We start from the raw sequence: 15,041 nt of genomic DNA on the forward strand, positions 1-15,041 counted from the left end.
ATTTAGTCATTACACCACAGTTATTTACATTGATCTATAATTGATGTGTAATGTTACAATAGTTTCAGATGTACAACATATTGATTTGATATTTGAATACATTTGGGAAATGAGCACCACAATAAGTCTAGTTTGTATCTGTCACCATATATAGTTACAAAAATTTTTCTTGTGATGAGAACTTTTAAATCTATTGTCATAGCAACTTTCAGATGTGCAACACAGCATTATTAACTATAGTTACTTCCCCAGTACCTATTTTATAACTGCAGTGTGTGTCTTTGACTTCCCTCAATCATTTTGCCAATATTCCACCCCCTGCCTCTGAGAACTACCAATGTGTTCACTGTATCCATGAGCTTGTTATTTTATTTTGAAGGCTTTTAAATATATGTGAGATCATGTTATTTGTCTTTCTCTGTATGACCTATTTTACTTACCAAAAGACCCTTGAAGTACACCCATAGCCATTGAGGGACACCCATGCTGTCTTAAATGGTACCATTTCATTTCTTTTTATGGCTGAAAATACTCCAGTATATATAATAATATTCTCTCTCTCTCTCTCTCTCTCTCTCTCTCTCTCTCACACACACACACACACACACACACACACACACACACACACACTCACAATGGTTTCTTTATTCATTCATCCATCAGTGGACATTTAGGTTTTCATATCTTGGTTATTGTAAACACTGCTGCAAAGAACTTGGGGGTGTGTATGCCTTTTCAAGTCAGTGTTTTTGTTTTCTTCAGAAAACAAAATCCAGAAGTGGAATTGCTGGATCATATGAGAGTTCTATTTTTACACCACAATTTATTCACCCATTTCCATATCAATGAAAATTTATGTTAGTTTTTTCTGTTCTTCCCTTTGTATTTTTTTTTTTAAGTAGTACAGCCTTAAAATAGTACCAGATGCGAGATTATGCCATGGACTCAAGTGGGTAATGTCACTTTTAAGATTAGAATACACTGGGGAACAAAGTTTTGTTGTATCCACAAAAACATTTGTTCTTACCTAATTTAAGTGTGCTGATCTCAAATCTGACATTCGTTTTTATCTGTAAACTACAGCTTTTTGCAATTCAAGAATTTAGGTTTTCTTATTATAAAATTTTTAATATTTACTTTAACATAGTGGTAGTCAACCTGGTCCCTACCGCCCACTAGTGGGCATTCCAGCTTTCATGGTGGGAAGTAGCAGAGCAACCAAAGTATAAATAAAAAGATAGATTTAACTATAGTAAGTTGTTTTATAAAGATTTATTCTGCTAAACTTAGCACAAATCTGACATAAAGTACGTGTTAAGTAATTATTATTATATGCTTTAACTTGCTGTAACTCTGCTTTATAAATTTTATAAAGTAAAGTTACTTCCCTCTTTATAAATCACCATTACTGTGGAACCAGTGGGCGATTAGAAAATTTTACTACTAACAGATACAAAAGTGGGCGGTAGGTATACAAAAGTTGACTACCCCTGGTTTAACATAATGAAGAAGAATGTCTTCTTGGGCATCATTTTTGTGAAAATATAATAATTTATATAATGCAGTAAATACACTAATACACTAAAAGATATGATTGCATCAGAATTTGTCTACAATTTTGAAATAGAACATATTAAAACACTTATTTTAATCATAAAATTTGCACAAAACTTATTTAAATTCTATTCAGGCAAAAATTTGTGTTTGTAGGTCTTGTGTTTGTGTACTTATTGAGGACAATCTTGTCTGATGCTCCAGCAGTAATCTGCTCAGCACTAACAGTTCCAAGATTTTCAGGAAACTTATCAAGGTGATTATTTAGGAAGTGAATCTTAACGCATAATGTAGCAGAATGTCTTTTTGGGCATCATCTTTGTGAAATAGTAATAATTTGAGGTCCATCAAATACACCTGCTTTTATCTTTTCCAAAGACAAGGAAGGAAAAGCAGAAATAATATGTTGAAAGCATTCACTTTCTCTACTCAAAGCCTGAACAGACTGCTTCATTAAGCCAAGTTTGATGTGAAGTGGGGGAAAAATGATCCTGTCTTGATTAACTACAGGTTTATTCACAATATTTTGCACCCCTACTTCCAGAGCTTCATGTTTCAGCCACTCCTTCTGTGTCCAGTGTTTCTCCGGAGCTTGGCTGTCCCACAAACACAGAAAGCAAGGATACTTTGTAAAACCTCTCTATTGTCCTAGCAGGAAGTTGACCATTTTAAGATCCACACAAATGATCCAGTTATGCTCCTCATACTTCAGTAAGTTGAGGACAATATTTATGTCATTATAATCTTTTCAAAGATGAGTTGAATAACCAATTGGAACCGCTGCATAAACATTACTGTTATGTAGGAGAACACAATTCAGACTCCATTTAGAACTGTCAAGAAATAGCCGCCATTCTGTTGGACTGTAAGTGGTAACACCTAGTTGGCTGAGAAGACTACTGATATCATGACAGTAAACAAAGTGTTTGTCTTTGGAAAAAAAAGTCCACAAAAATTTGTTCACACTTCCTGAAATGGGATACTTTAGCTGACCGGTAAAGTACATTCTTTTCTTGAAGCCTGGAGGCTAATAACTCAGCTGCTTTCTTTGATAGGCTCAAATCTCTTACTAAGTCACTTAATTTGGGTTGGCTAAACTGCTGGGGGTTAATGACTGCTTGGCATCAGAAGAAGACCCTTCAGATTCTACAACCATTTCCTCATGCATCTTATCAAAATACACTTGATCACCATGTTCACTTTATTTAGAAGAAATAAAACCATTGAAAACTGGAACTGGGAGTGTCTCAGAGTGTGGGATAGGTCGTATTGCTGAAGGAATATTAGGATATGCGATCATATGCTGTTTTTTCTTACCGATGCCCTTTGTATGGATCAGACAGAAATAACAGTCACTGCTGTGGGCCTTAGGTTCACGCCAAACCATGGGCTTTCCTTTGCATTTTCCTTTTGTCCAGTCATGAAGCATTTCCTCACAATCATGACACACAATATGAGGAGCCCAATTCTTGTCCTGATCGCCAAGGGGAACTTGAAAATAGGCAACATATGCACATGTCACAAACGTTGAACTATTGTGCCTTTGACGTTGAAGTGTGTAACAGCCACATATATAACAGAAGGTGTCAGGACTATTCTTACATTTACGCCTACCTGAAGAAGCCATGATTCAATCTTAAAACAAAATAAGGGTGTTTTTATCTGATAATTTTTTACATTTAAAGACAACTACAATTATATAAAAGTGATGTTTGTAAAACATTAAATTGCCTTGTGATTATGTTCATCCGAGTCGTTGCCCTTTAACTCCAATTTAAAAGCCAACGCATGTCATTAACTGTAACAAAAAGAAATTAAAACTGCATAAACACTAGAGCACGCACCAAAAAATGGATTTCAGATTTGGAATCATCGATGCACATATATATATAGAAACAGTTCTAAAAGCTCATGCAACTCAAAAGGAAAAAAATTGTTCCCCAGTGTTTTTGTGGCTAGTATTCTCACATTTCCCCTAGCCTTCTGACTTTGATTATAGTATATCTGCCATATTAGAAATGTTTGTTTTCAATGTAGTCAGAATTATTATTCTTTTTCAGGCCGTCACAGATTTGTGTCATGCTTAGAAAGTCATCCCTACTGGAATAATAAAATTTCCCCACATTTTCTTTGACTTCATTTCTATTTTGGCTCTGGTAACCTCTCTGACATTATCTGCGACTCTACCCCTCTTCAAGTCTACTGCAGTCATGAGGCTATCCTAGAACATGCCTGGAACACTCCTGCATCTTGCCCAAGATTCGTGCTCAGTTCTCTCCCTAACCTCCTGCAGTCTTTGCTCAGAAATGATCTTTTCAAGAATTCCTTTGACCAACCTATGTCAAATGCAACTCTTCCCTTTCCCACTTTATTTGTCTTTATAGCACAAATTCTAATTTAGCACAATACATGCCCTAATTTCTGTTTATTTTCTCTCCCTCTGTTCCCTTCTAGAATGTAGACTTCCCAAGGACATAGTTTTTTAAAAGTCTGTTTTGGTTGATATGATATTTACAGTGACTAGCACATAGATGCTTAGTAAATATTTATTGCCTGTGTCAGCAGATGTGAACAAGACAAGGAAGAAAAGGGAGAAAAAGAAGAAAGAGAAGAAGAAGAAGAAAGAGGAGAAGAAGAAAAAACCTCATATTCTAGGAAGTACAGAAAATAAATCAGTCTGTAGGGAACATTAAGGCAAGTAGCTCAAATATTCAAAAGATAATGAAAAGGTTAGATTTTTAAGGTAAAAATAGGATAATTTACCAATGAGAAAATAACTGTTAATATTTACATAATTGCCATTAGAACTTCTAAAAATGAAAACATAATCTTTGAAATTATAATAGTAAAACCTAATGCGTGTGGTCCTTGTTAAGTACAGGCACATGTGAAGCATTGAAAAGGCATTTTTAGGAACAAATGTAACCTGAGGAAGGGGATATGGGAAGCTGGGGCACAGCGGAGAAGGACTTTTCCTGAAGTTATTCATCCGCCAAGTGGTGAGACAGGGTCCTGACCCAAGTGATCTCAACTGCTAACCATTCCTGTAGTTCTCTAGCTATTTCAGTTTCCTAATTGCACTTTGTTATCTCTATCCATGCCCCTTTTTGAGACTAATTTTCACAATCTATAAAATGGAGGGAATGGGGTTAGGCTACATGGTGTGCCGAATTTTGTAAAGCCACTATTGTTTGCAAGATCTGTCAGGGGCTGTATTGCCAGCTCCTATGCAATATCATTTGTGCATTTGGAGAAAAGAACACATTAGAATTTGACCTGAGGAATCCCAAGAACTATTTAGAAACCACCACAAAACACTGTTGATTTCTAAAAAGAGCATTCTCCCAAAGACAGACAACACAGAACAGCATCTAAGAGTGCAATATTTGGAATGCTTAGTTGAAATCTGAAATTCCTATCTGAGCTAGAGATTCGAATGTGATGCACTGAGGCTGCCAACATGTGGTCATGAGGTAAAACGCCAGAAGCAAGGCAGTGCCCAGATGCTGAGAGATCTCTGCTATATTCTTGTTTCCTTTTAATCGCTATGTCCCAGGACCTAAGGCTGTTGATAAGACTGGCTGTGCCAGCATTTTTCTAGAGAGCATCCATTGCTAAAACTGATCATCATAGGATAAAAATTTCTTAGCGAGTATGGCATTCTAAGCTCTTTGTAACACAGGGCCAGCTAACGTTTCCAACTGTCTTCCGGGCACATGCCAGGCACACTTCTTGCTTTGGGCTTTAGTAGGTATCATCCTGTGGCCTGGAATGCTCTAGCTATACTCTCTTCCAGAAGAAATCCCCCAAATCTTTGAAAACACAGCAAAATTTTTTGGTGTGGCCCTATTCCTGCTACTAAAAGCCCGAGTTATTTTGGGTGAAAAGGAGAACTTCTTTTGCCCCGACATCCCCAGACTCTCGGACTGTGCAGCCCAGTAGCAAGGTGGCACCCTTTGCTTGCCAATATTCTCAAATGCATTTTATTCTTGGAGTTTCAAACAACAGAAAACAACTGTTAAACACCCTTATTTCCCTCCATGGCTACCGAAACATCCTTGTAAATGGTTTCCCTGCCTCTGTTCTTTTTGTCCTTTAATCACTCTCTGAACTGTTACCAGAGTGATACATTCAAAATCAGATGTTAACAAGCCACTGTTTTATATGAAACCCTTTGATGACTTTTTATTATTTGTGGACTGGCCTTCAAACATTTTAATTATGCACATCCATTAATAAATACTTTACAACATGCACCCACAATGTAATTCATTTAGGTATTTATAATTCATATACATGTTTTACTATAGTCATAAATTGTGAATGTTATAAAACACATTAAATAAAATTAAAGAATTAAAAATAAGAACAATATTTGCAATATTTTTGTTTATAGAGTAAAAAAATCTTCATGCACCAAATTCATATTCTATGGTGAGTGTAATGGGATTGAATATACTTGGTTATTTTTGAAAATCAGTTTGACACTGCTTTGTTTTATTGGATATTTTATTAAATGGATGTTGTAGCAATAATAACAGAAATTCAAACAATTTTTCATCATCCCAATGAAGCCTTGTGCAATCCTTGGTGTAAATTCAAATCCACCTTGGAAACTATTGGAACAGGATCTGAACTCTTGAAAATGGCATTTAAGAGTCTTTAAAGCTTTATCCAACCTGTTCTCCTACCTGGTGTCTGAGCACTGTGATTTCTATGCCTGGTGTACTTGACCTCAGACCTGCACCAGAGGCTTTCACATGTTTATGCCTTTGTGTATGAATGTCTTTGACCCTCTTTGTCTGCTATGAATATCTAGTCATTTTTCTAAAAGTATGCATATAGAAATCATTTGTCTTTGAGGTTTTTTGAATCTCACCCCAGGCCCCTAGAATTAATTAATTTATTTATTTATTTATGACAGAGAGAGACAGATAGTGGGACAGATAGGGTTGAGAAGAAATTCAAAGTCCCTGGAATGTTCTCACCCCTTAATGCTCTACTCCTTCCATCTTGGTAGCTTAGCAACAGGCTGGCACAGTGGGCTGGAGTTAGCTTACAGGGAGAAGGGCTTGACCCCAGAGTTGGACTTGGAAACGAAGATGCCTGCTAAGAAGGGCTCCTGGTGTCTTAACTGGGCTTAATCATATTTTCTGTTTTGTTTTGTTTTATAAGATTATAATGCTATCATTTATTAAAGAAGGTAGAAAAGACAATACAAAAAATTGTTTTGTGATGTATGGGGGGAACAAAGTTTAATTATCAGCAAAATTCTTTATTTTTGAAATGGGCTAGTAAAAAAAGAGCACAGTCTTTATAATATGAAATAGTCTCAAGGTTGGAAAAGTAGCACACATGAATATAGTTTTGGATATAAAAATTTAGTTATACTATTAAAGAAACAAAGAAAGCAATACAGAGCCAGCAGCCATTTCTTCACAGGGGCCTGTTGTGCAAATTGCATTTCAGGGAGAGCCTGTACTAAGCTGTGTGCCTCCTGCACCGAACTGCCTTTCTAGACTGTGTTTCTGCTATTTCACCATTCCTTGAGGAGTTTCTGGAATCCATTTTTAACCAATAGGACTGAGGCTTCCCCATCCAAATAAAGCAGTGCAGCTCTAACCCCCCCCCCCCATCAACATCTTTATTAACCAATAAGAGCAGCTCCATTTTGAACAATAAGGCTATGCTTTTTGGACCAATCAAACTGCAAGGATTTGGAGTCCTCATTTGTATTAGATGAACCAATCAGTGACCATGGGTGGAGCCTTCTTTCTATATAATCTAGCTCCAATCTAGCCCAAGGAATGCATTTTCCCTTTTCACCAAAGACCAAAGATTGTGTTTCCCTGGCTGAGTTGAAACACTGAAGACCTCTCACTGGAGCTGAGCAAAACAGACTTGTGCAGGAGCAGAGAGACAGACTAGCTCAGACTGGTAGGGAAGAGGGAAAGCAGACCAAGCTGAACAGAGGAGGGAAGAGCTGAAGAGGGACATGGTCCCAGGGCTGCCTCATAGCCCTGCTTTCTTCACAACCATGTTATATCACCTTGAGCTGTTTTCCACTGAATAGTTTCCTTCCCCTCACCTCAAATTCTGAATTCCAGTTGGCCTTGAATTAGTACCGGGGATGGAACCTCTGTTGGGAAGACTTAGAGCTCTGGAATTTGCTGGTCTAACAAAGCAGCTTCCTCACCCAGGAGAGCTGTCCTGATTAGTCACGTAACCAGCCCTGCTCTCTGTCTGTAAATATGTAGGGCACTCTGAGAGTCCCTTGTTGGCCCCTCTCCCGAATGCATGCAGGCCTCCTGTGCCTGACCTGGGCACATTTCCATTGAAACTTAGATTATCCTGTGTGTCCATATCCTTTTCTGCTTATAAATCCTCTGGCCCTGGACCTAGTTATAATTTAGGGGACTTGGAAGAAGACAGGATGGTGATGGATTAGGTGGACATACCAACTTCCACCTCCCAGAACCAAAGTGGATTACAAACTAATTTTAAAAACCATCATCTGGAAAAACGAACTTTGGACTAAACTAAGAGGACTCTTCAACCAAGGAACACTAAAGAAACCACACTGAGACTGGTAGAAAAAGCAAAAATGTGGAGAGGGCTGCCCAGCTCCCCAGAGTGAACAGCAGCCGGGAGAGACTCACGTGGTGGGAAGTGAGTTTAGCAGAGAGAGGAGTGTCCTGAGTCCCAGGAACAAAGCCCCAGCCTGCAGCCCCAGAGCCTAGAAGAGGCATATGGATAGTATTTAGCCGAAAACAAGACAGGATACTGTTTTTGAGAAAGAGACTGATTTCTCAGACCCAGGATTCTTCTTAAAGGGACCGCACAGAAAACCTCTCTCACAACCACTCACCCATGGCTCCGGGGGACAGGGAGAGAGGAAACATCTGGAGTAGCAGGAAGAGAGTGTAAATCTAGGAGGCACAGGAAGAAATATTTTGAGAGACAGCCACCCTAACCTCTGGGACGAGTCACTCCCCAAATCTGAAGCAAATATTTCCCCTGGAAACAGCAACACCAGCAAAGGAAAGCAGGACACCAGCCAAACAAACTCTACCGCGGCACTCAGAGCAGAGTCCTTAGAAGGAGGGAGCTTTCGGGACTACAGTAGTGAGTCTTAGGGTCTGAGCTGCAGTGCCCCCACCCACATGGCTGAGGGCTCGCCCAAGGGTGGGCAGTGGTGGGACGCAGAAGCACGGTTCTGTTGGCAAGGGCAGAAGCCGGCTGGCCACCACTGAAGCCCATGTGTGAGCTCAGTCTTGCCTGGCTAGGGAAGAGGGGATGTGCAAAAGTGTTCAAGCCCAGCTGTGGGCCGCCTGCAATCAAGCCAGCGGTAGAAGGGCAGGAGCCCTGGAAGGTGTGGAGACCTGCCCTTGAGCAAGGGCACAAGAGCACAGCCTTAACCTGCCCGTGAAACCGAGGCTTGTGGCCTGACGTGGGAGCTGGCTCCTCCTGCAGGGGTGGAGCCAAAAGCACAGAACAGGCATAGTCCCGCTACTGAGCGTAGGCATGCAGTCCCACCAGCTGGTGGAGCCAAGGCTTGCAGCGGTCTACCAGCTCACGAGCAGGCTCCTCCTGCAAGGGTGGGGCGAAAGCCTGAAAACAGGTGGAGACTGAGCAAAGGTGCTCACCACTGCCCTCAGGGTCAAGCATAATGCCACCCATGGGGGCGGGGTGAAGGCCAAGGCCACTAAGGTTTGTACACCTGAGCACGTGATCACAGAAACTCCCGTGAAGGAGAGGTGGAAACCACAGCAACAGCCCCAGTGGGCAGGCACTGGCAGTGCCCATACCCGAATGCCCTAGGCAGCCACAGCAGAGGGGGTGGTGGGCCTGCAGACAGACCACACCAGGGAACACAGAGGCCACACCCAGTGGACTCCAGTGGCCAAAACCACCTTTTACACAGACAAAATCAGAAGGCAGAGAAATGCAACTCAAATGAATCAAGAGAAATCCCCAGAAAAGGACCTGTATGAGTCAGATATAACCAAATTACCAGATGCAGAGTTTAAAATAATGATTGTTAGGATGCTCAAAGATATTAGAACAACAATAGATGGTCATTACACACACCTAAATAAAGAGATAGCAAATATAAAAAAGGACATTGAAATAATAAAAAAGAATCAGTCAGAAATGACAAATACAATATCAGAAATGAAGAACAAAATGGAAGGAATTAAAAGCAGGATGGATGAAGCTGAGAATTGAATCAGCAAGTTAGAGGACAAGATAAATAAAGGCACAGAAGCAGAGCAGAAAAAAGAAAAGAGACTCAAAATGTCTGAAGAAACTCTTAAGAGAGCTCTGTGACAATATAAAGAGAAACAACATCCGCATCATAGGGGTTCCTGAAGAAGAAGAGAAAGAACAAGGGATAGAGACTTTGTTCAAACATATCATAGCTTAAAACTTCCCTCAATTAAGGCAGGAAAACATCTCACAAGTTCAAGAAGCACAGAGAACTCCATTAAAGAAAAACCCAAAGAAATCTACACCAAGACACATCATAATTAAAATACCAAAACTAAGTGATAAAGAGAAGATATTAAAAGCTGCTAGAGAAAAAAAGACTATCACCTACAAAGGAGGCCCCATAAGGATGACTTCTGACTTCTCAACAGAAAAACTCGAGGCCAGAAGTGAATGGCAAGATATATTCAAAGTAATGCAGAACAAGAACCTACAACCAAGACTACTTTATCCAGCAAGGCTATTGTTTAAAATTGAAGGAGAAATAAAAAGCTTTCTAGAAAAAAAAACAAAACACAAGTAATTCACTACAACCAAACCAAGGCTGCTGCAAGAAATGGTAAGGGGCCTGTTGTAAACAGATCAATGGAGAAAAAGAATATAGCAAAAGAGGAATACAATTTTAAAGAAAAAAATGGCAATAAACAATTACATATCAATAATAACCTTAAATGTAAATGGATTAAATGATCCGATCAAAAGACATAGGGTAGCTGCGTGGATAAGAAAACAGGACCCAAACATTTGCTGTCTACCAGAGACACACTTTAAAACAAAAGATGCACATAGACTGAAGATAAAAGGATGGAAAAAAATATTTCAAGCAAATGGAAATGAAAAAAAACTGGGGTAGCAATACTTATATCAGACAAAATGGACTTTAAAACAAAGTCTATAGTAAGAGATAAAGAAGATCACTGCATAATGATAAAGGGAGCAATCCAACAAGAAGATATAACCGTTATAAATATATACGCACCTAATATAGGAGCACCTAAATATATAAAGCAGACTTTGATGAATTTAAAGTGCAAGATCAACAGCAATACTATAATAGTAGTATTAAATACTCCACTAACATCACTAGATAGATCCTCAAAAAACAAAATTAACAAAAAAACAGCAGACTTAAAGGACATACTAGATCAACTCGATTTAATAAATATCTTTATAACCTTTCACCCTAAAGCAGCAGAATATACATTCTTTTCAAGTGCTCATGGTACATTCTCTAGAATAGACCATATGTTAGGACACAAAAGCGTTCTCAACAAATTTAAGAAGATTGAAATCATATCGAGCACTTCTCTGATCACAATGGCATTAAACTAGAAATCCACCACAACAGAAAAACGGAAAAATACTCAAACACTAGGAAACTAAACAGCATGTTATTAAATAATGAATGGGTTAACAATGAGATCAAAGAAGAAATTAAAAGCTTCCTAGAAACGAATAACGAACATACATCAACTCAAAATTTATTGGACATAGCAAAAGCAGTCCTGAGAGGAAAGTTCATAGCATTACAGGCATGCCTCAAGAATCTAGAAAAAGCTATAATAAACAACTGACCCTGCATCTAAAAGAACTAGAAAAAGAACAGCAAGTAAAGCCCAGAACTAGTAGAAGGAAGGAAATAATAAAGATCAGAGCAGAAATAAATGACATAGAGGCTAAAGAAACAATATAGAGGATCAATGAAAGTAGAAGCTGGTTCTTTGAAAAGGTAAACAAGATCGATGAACCTTTAACCAGACTCACTAAGAAAAAAGGAGAGGACTCAAATAAATAAAATTAGAATGAGAGTGGAGAAATAACAACTGACACAACAGAAATACAAAATATTGTAGAAAATACTATGAAGAACTGTACGCCAAAAACTAGACAACCTAGATGAAATGGACAAATTCCTTGAAACATATAATCTTCCAAAAATTATTCTGGAAGAATCAGAAAACCTAAACAGACCAATTACAACAAATGAGATTGAAACAGTTATCAAAAAACTCCCAAAAAGGAAAAGTCCTGGGCCTGATGGCTTCACAAGTGAATTCTACCAAATATTCAAAGAAGAACTAACTCCTTCCTTCTCAAGCTATTTCTAAAAATTCAAGAGGAAGGAAGACTGCCAAGCTCCTTTTATGAGTGAGTATAATTCTGATTCCAAGACCAGGCAAAGACAACACAAAGAAAGAAAATTATAGGCCAATATTCCTGATGAGTTTATATGCTAAAATCCTCAACAAAATATTAGCAAACTGGATCCAGCAATATATGATAAAAATCATACACCATGATCAAGTGGGATTTATTCTTGGGAGGCAAGGCTGGTATAATATTCACAAATCAATCAATATGATTGATCACATAAACAAAAGGATGGAGAAAAACCACATGATAATTTTAATAGATGCAGAAAAAGCATTTGATAAAATCCAGCACCTAGTCATGATCAAAACTCTCAACAAAGTGGGAATACAGGGAACATACCTCAACATGATAAAGGCCATCTATGACAAACCCACAGCCAACATCATATTCAATGGGAAAAAGTTAAAAGCAATCCCCTTAAGATCAGGAACAAGGCAGGGGTGCCCCCTTTCACCACTCTTACTCAACATAGTTCTGGAAGTCCTAACCACAGCAATCAGACAAACAGAAGAAATAAAAGGCATCCAAATTAAAAAAGAAATAGTAAAACTATCATTATTTGCAGACTATATGCTATTATATATAGAAAACCCTAAAGTCTCAGTCAAAAAATTACTAGATATGATAAATGAATTCAGCAAGGTGGCAGGATATAAAATTAATACTCAGAAATCAGAGGCATTTTTATACACTAACAATGAACTGTCAGAAAGAGAAATTAAGGAAGCAATCCCCTTTACCATTGCAACCAAAAAAATAAAATACCTAGGATAAATTTAACCAGGGATATTAAAGACTTGTACTCAGAAAATTATAAAACATTGATAAAAGAAATCAGGGAAGATACAAACAAGTGGAAGCATATACCATGTTCATGGTTAGGAAGAATAAACATCATTAAAGTGTCTATATTACCCAAAGCAATTTATAAATTCAATGCAATACTGATTAAAATACCAATGACTTACTTCAAAGATATAGAACACATATTCCAAAAATTTATATGGAACCAAAAGAGAATACGAGTAGCCTTAGCAATCTTGAAAAGGAAGAATAAAGTGGGAGGTACACACTTCCGGATATCAAGTTATACTACAAGGCCATTGTACTCAAAACAGCCTGGTACTGGCATAAGAACAGGCATAAAGATCAATGGAATAGAACTGAGAACCCAGAAAAAAACCCACACTTTTATGGACAACTGATTTTTGACAAAGGAGGTAAGCGCATACATTAGAGTAAAGACAGCCTCTTCAACAAATGGTGTTGGGAAAATTGGACAGCTACCTGCAAAAAAATGAAACTAGACCACCAACTTACACCATTCACAAAACTTAACTCAAAATGGATAAAATACTTAAATGTAAGCCATAAAACCATAAGCATCTTAGAAGAAAACATAGGCAGTAAGCTCTCTGACATCTCTCGTAGCAATATATTTGCCGATTTATCTCCATGGGCAAGTGAAATAAAAGACAGGATAAACAAATGGGACTATATCAAACTAAAAAGCTTCTGCATAGCTAAAGACAATAAGAACAGAATAAAAAGACAAACTACACAATGGGAGAACATATTTGACAATAGGTCTGATAAGGGGTTAATAACCAAAATTTATAAAGAACTTGCAAACTCAATACCAGCAATACAAACAATCCAATAAAAAAATGGGTAAAAGAAATGAATAGACACTTCTCCAAAGAGAGCATACCGATGGCCAATAGGCTTATGAAAAAATGCTCAACATCACTAATCATTAGAGAAATGCAAATTCAAAGCACAATGAGATATCACCTCACACCAGTCAGAATGGTGCTCATCAACAAAACAACACAGAATAAGTGCTGGCGAGGATGTGGAGAAAAGGGAACCCTTCTGCACTGCTGGTGGTAATACAGACTGGTGCAGCCACTGTGGAAAACAGTATGGAGATTCCTCAAGAAATTAAAAATCAAACTGCCTTTTGACCCAGGTATCCCACTTTTAGGAATATACTCAAAGAACACCATAGCACTGTTTGAAAAGAAGAAATGCACCCCCATATTTTTGGCAGCATTGTTCACAATAGTGAAGATCTGGAAATGGCCCAAGTGTCCGTCAGTGAATGAGTGGATTAAAAAGCTTTGGTACATATATACTATGGAATACAATACTATTCAGCCATAAGAAATGATGACATCAGATCATTTACAGCAACATGGATGGACCTTGATAACATTATACTGAGCAAAATAAGTAAATCAGAAAAAACTAAGAACTATATGATTCCATACATAGGTGGAACATAAAAATGAGACTTAGAGACTTGGACAAGAGTGTGAGGGTTATGGGGGGGGGGAGGAGAGGGAGGGGGTTGGCAGAGGGGAGAAGCAAAAAGAAAACCAGTTAGAAGGTGACGGAAGACAATTGGACTTTGGCTGATAGGAATGCAGCATAATCAAATGTCAAAATAACCTAGAGATGTTTTCTCTGAACATATGTACCCTGATTTATCAATGTCACCCCATTAAAATCAATAAAAAATAACTAGAAAAAAAATTTAGGGGACTGTCGTGTGTTTATGTTTGCAGGACAGCAGTGGAGAAAAGACTCACAGGCTGCATTGCTTTGGATAAAATCTGTGCCCTGGCCCAGATGCCAGAGAGAATGTCATATGCTTACACACTGTGTGTGAGGCACTGATGCAAAGGAAAAGGGTAGGGGTTCTGGAGCTTTCAGACTAGATGAGAAATAAGAGAGTTGCAGATGTCAGATAACAAAATCCTTGTGTGATGCTTGGGCAGGGCGAGAGCTCGTATTAGATCTCTCTGAAAGGCCATGGACCTGCAGGAGTCTTTTCAACAATGCAGAACTAAAGTGTAGAAAAGAGAGTTTTATTGTAGGCACCTGGGTGCTGGTAGACTGAGCCCAATAAGAGAGTCAGCCCTGAGCAGGGATGAGGGGGTTAGTTTTATACTCTGCTGCCTCCTTCTGGCAGTTTCTGTTGACACTGGTTACCAGGCATCCAAGCTGGGCTTGTGGTATTCTTCTGTTGTTTCATTTCCTGCCTCCTTTGGTAAGGA

The 15,041-nt window shown here is 38.5% G+C and overlaps 1 protein-coding gene across 3 annotated transcripts in view; it reads right to left on the reverse strand.

Annotated features, from left to right (window-relative positions):
• LOC136400198 (cytochrome P450 2J2-like) overlaps positions 1–15,041 on the reverse strand; it is a 91,969-nt gene that overhangs the window by 39,190 nt on the left and 37,738 nt on the right. The gene's annotated exons all lie outside the window — the stretch shown is intronic.

Source organism: Saccopteryx leptura, chromosome 3 (assembly GCF_036850995.1).
Source record: "Saccopteryx leptura isolate mSacLep1 chromosome 3, mSacLep1_pri_phased_curated, whole genome shotgun sequence".
NCBI lineage: Eukaryota > Metazoa > Chordata > Mammalia > Chiroptera > Emballonuridae > Saccopteryx > Saccopteryx leptura.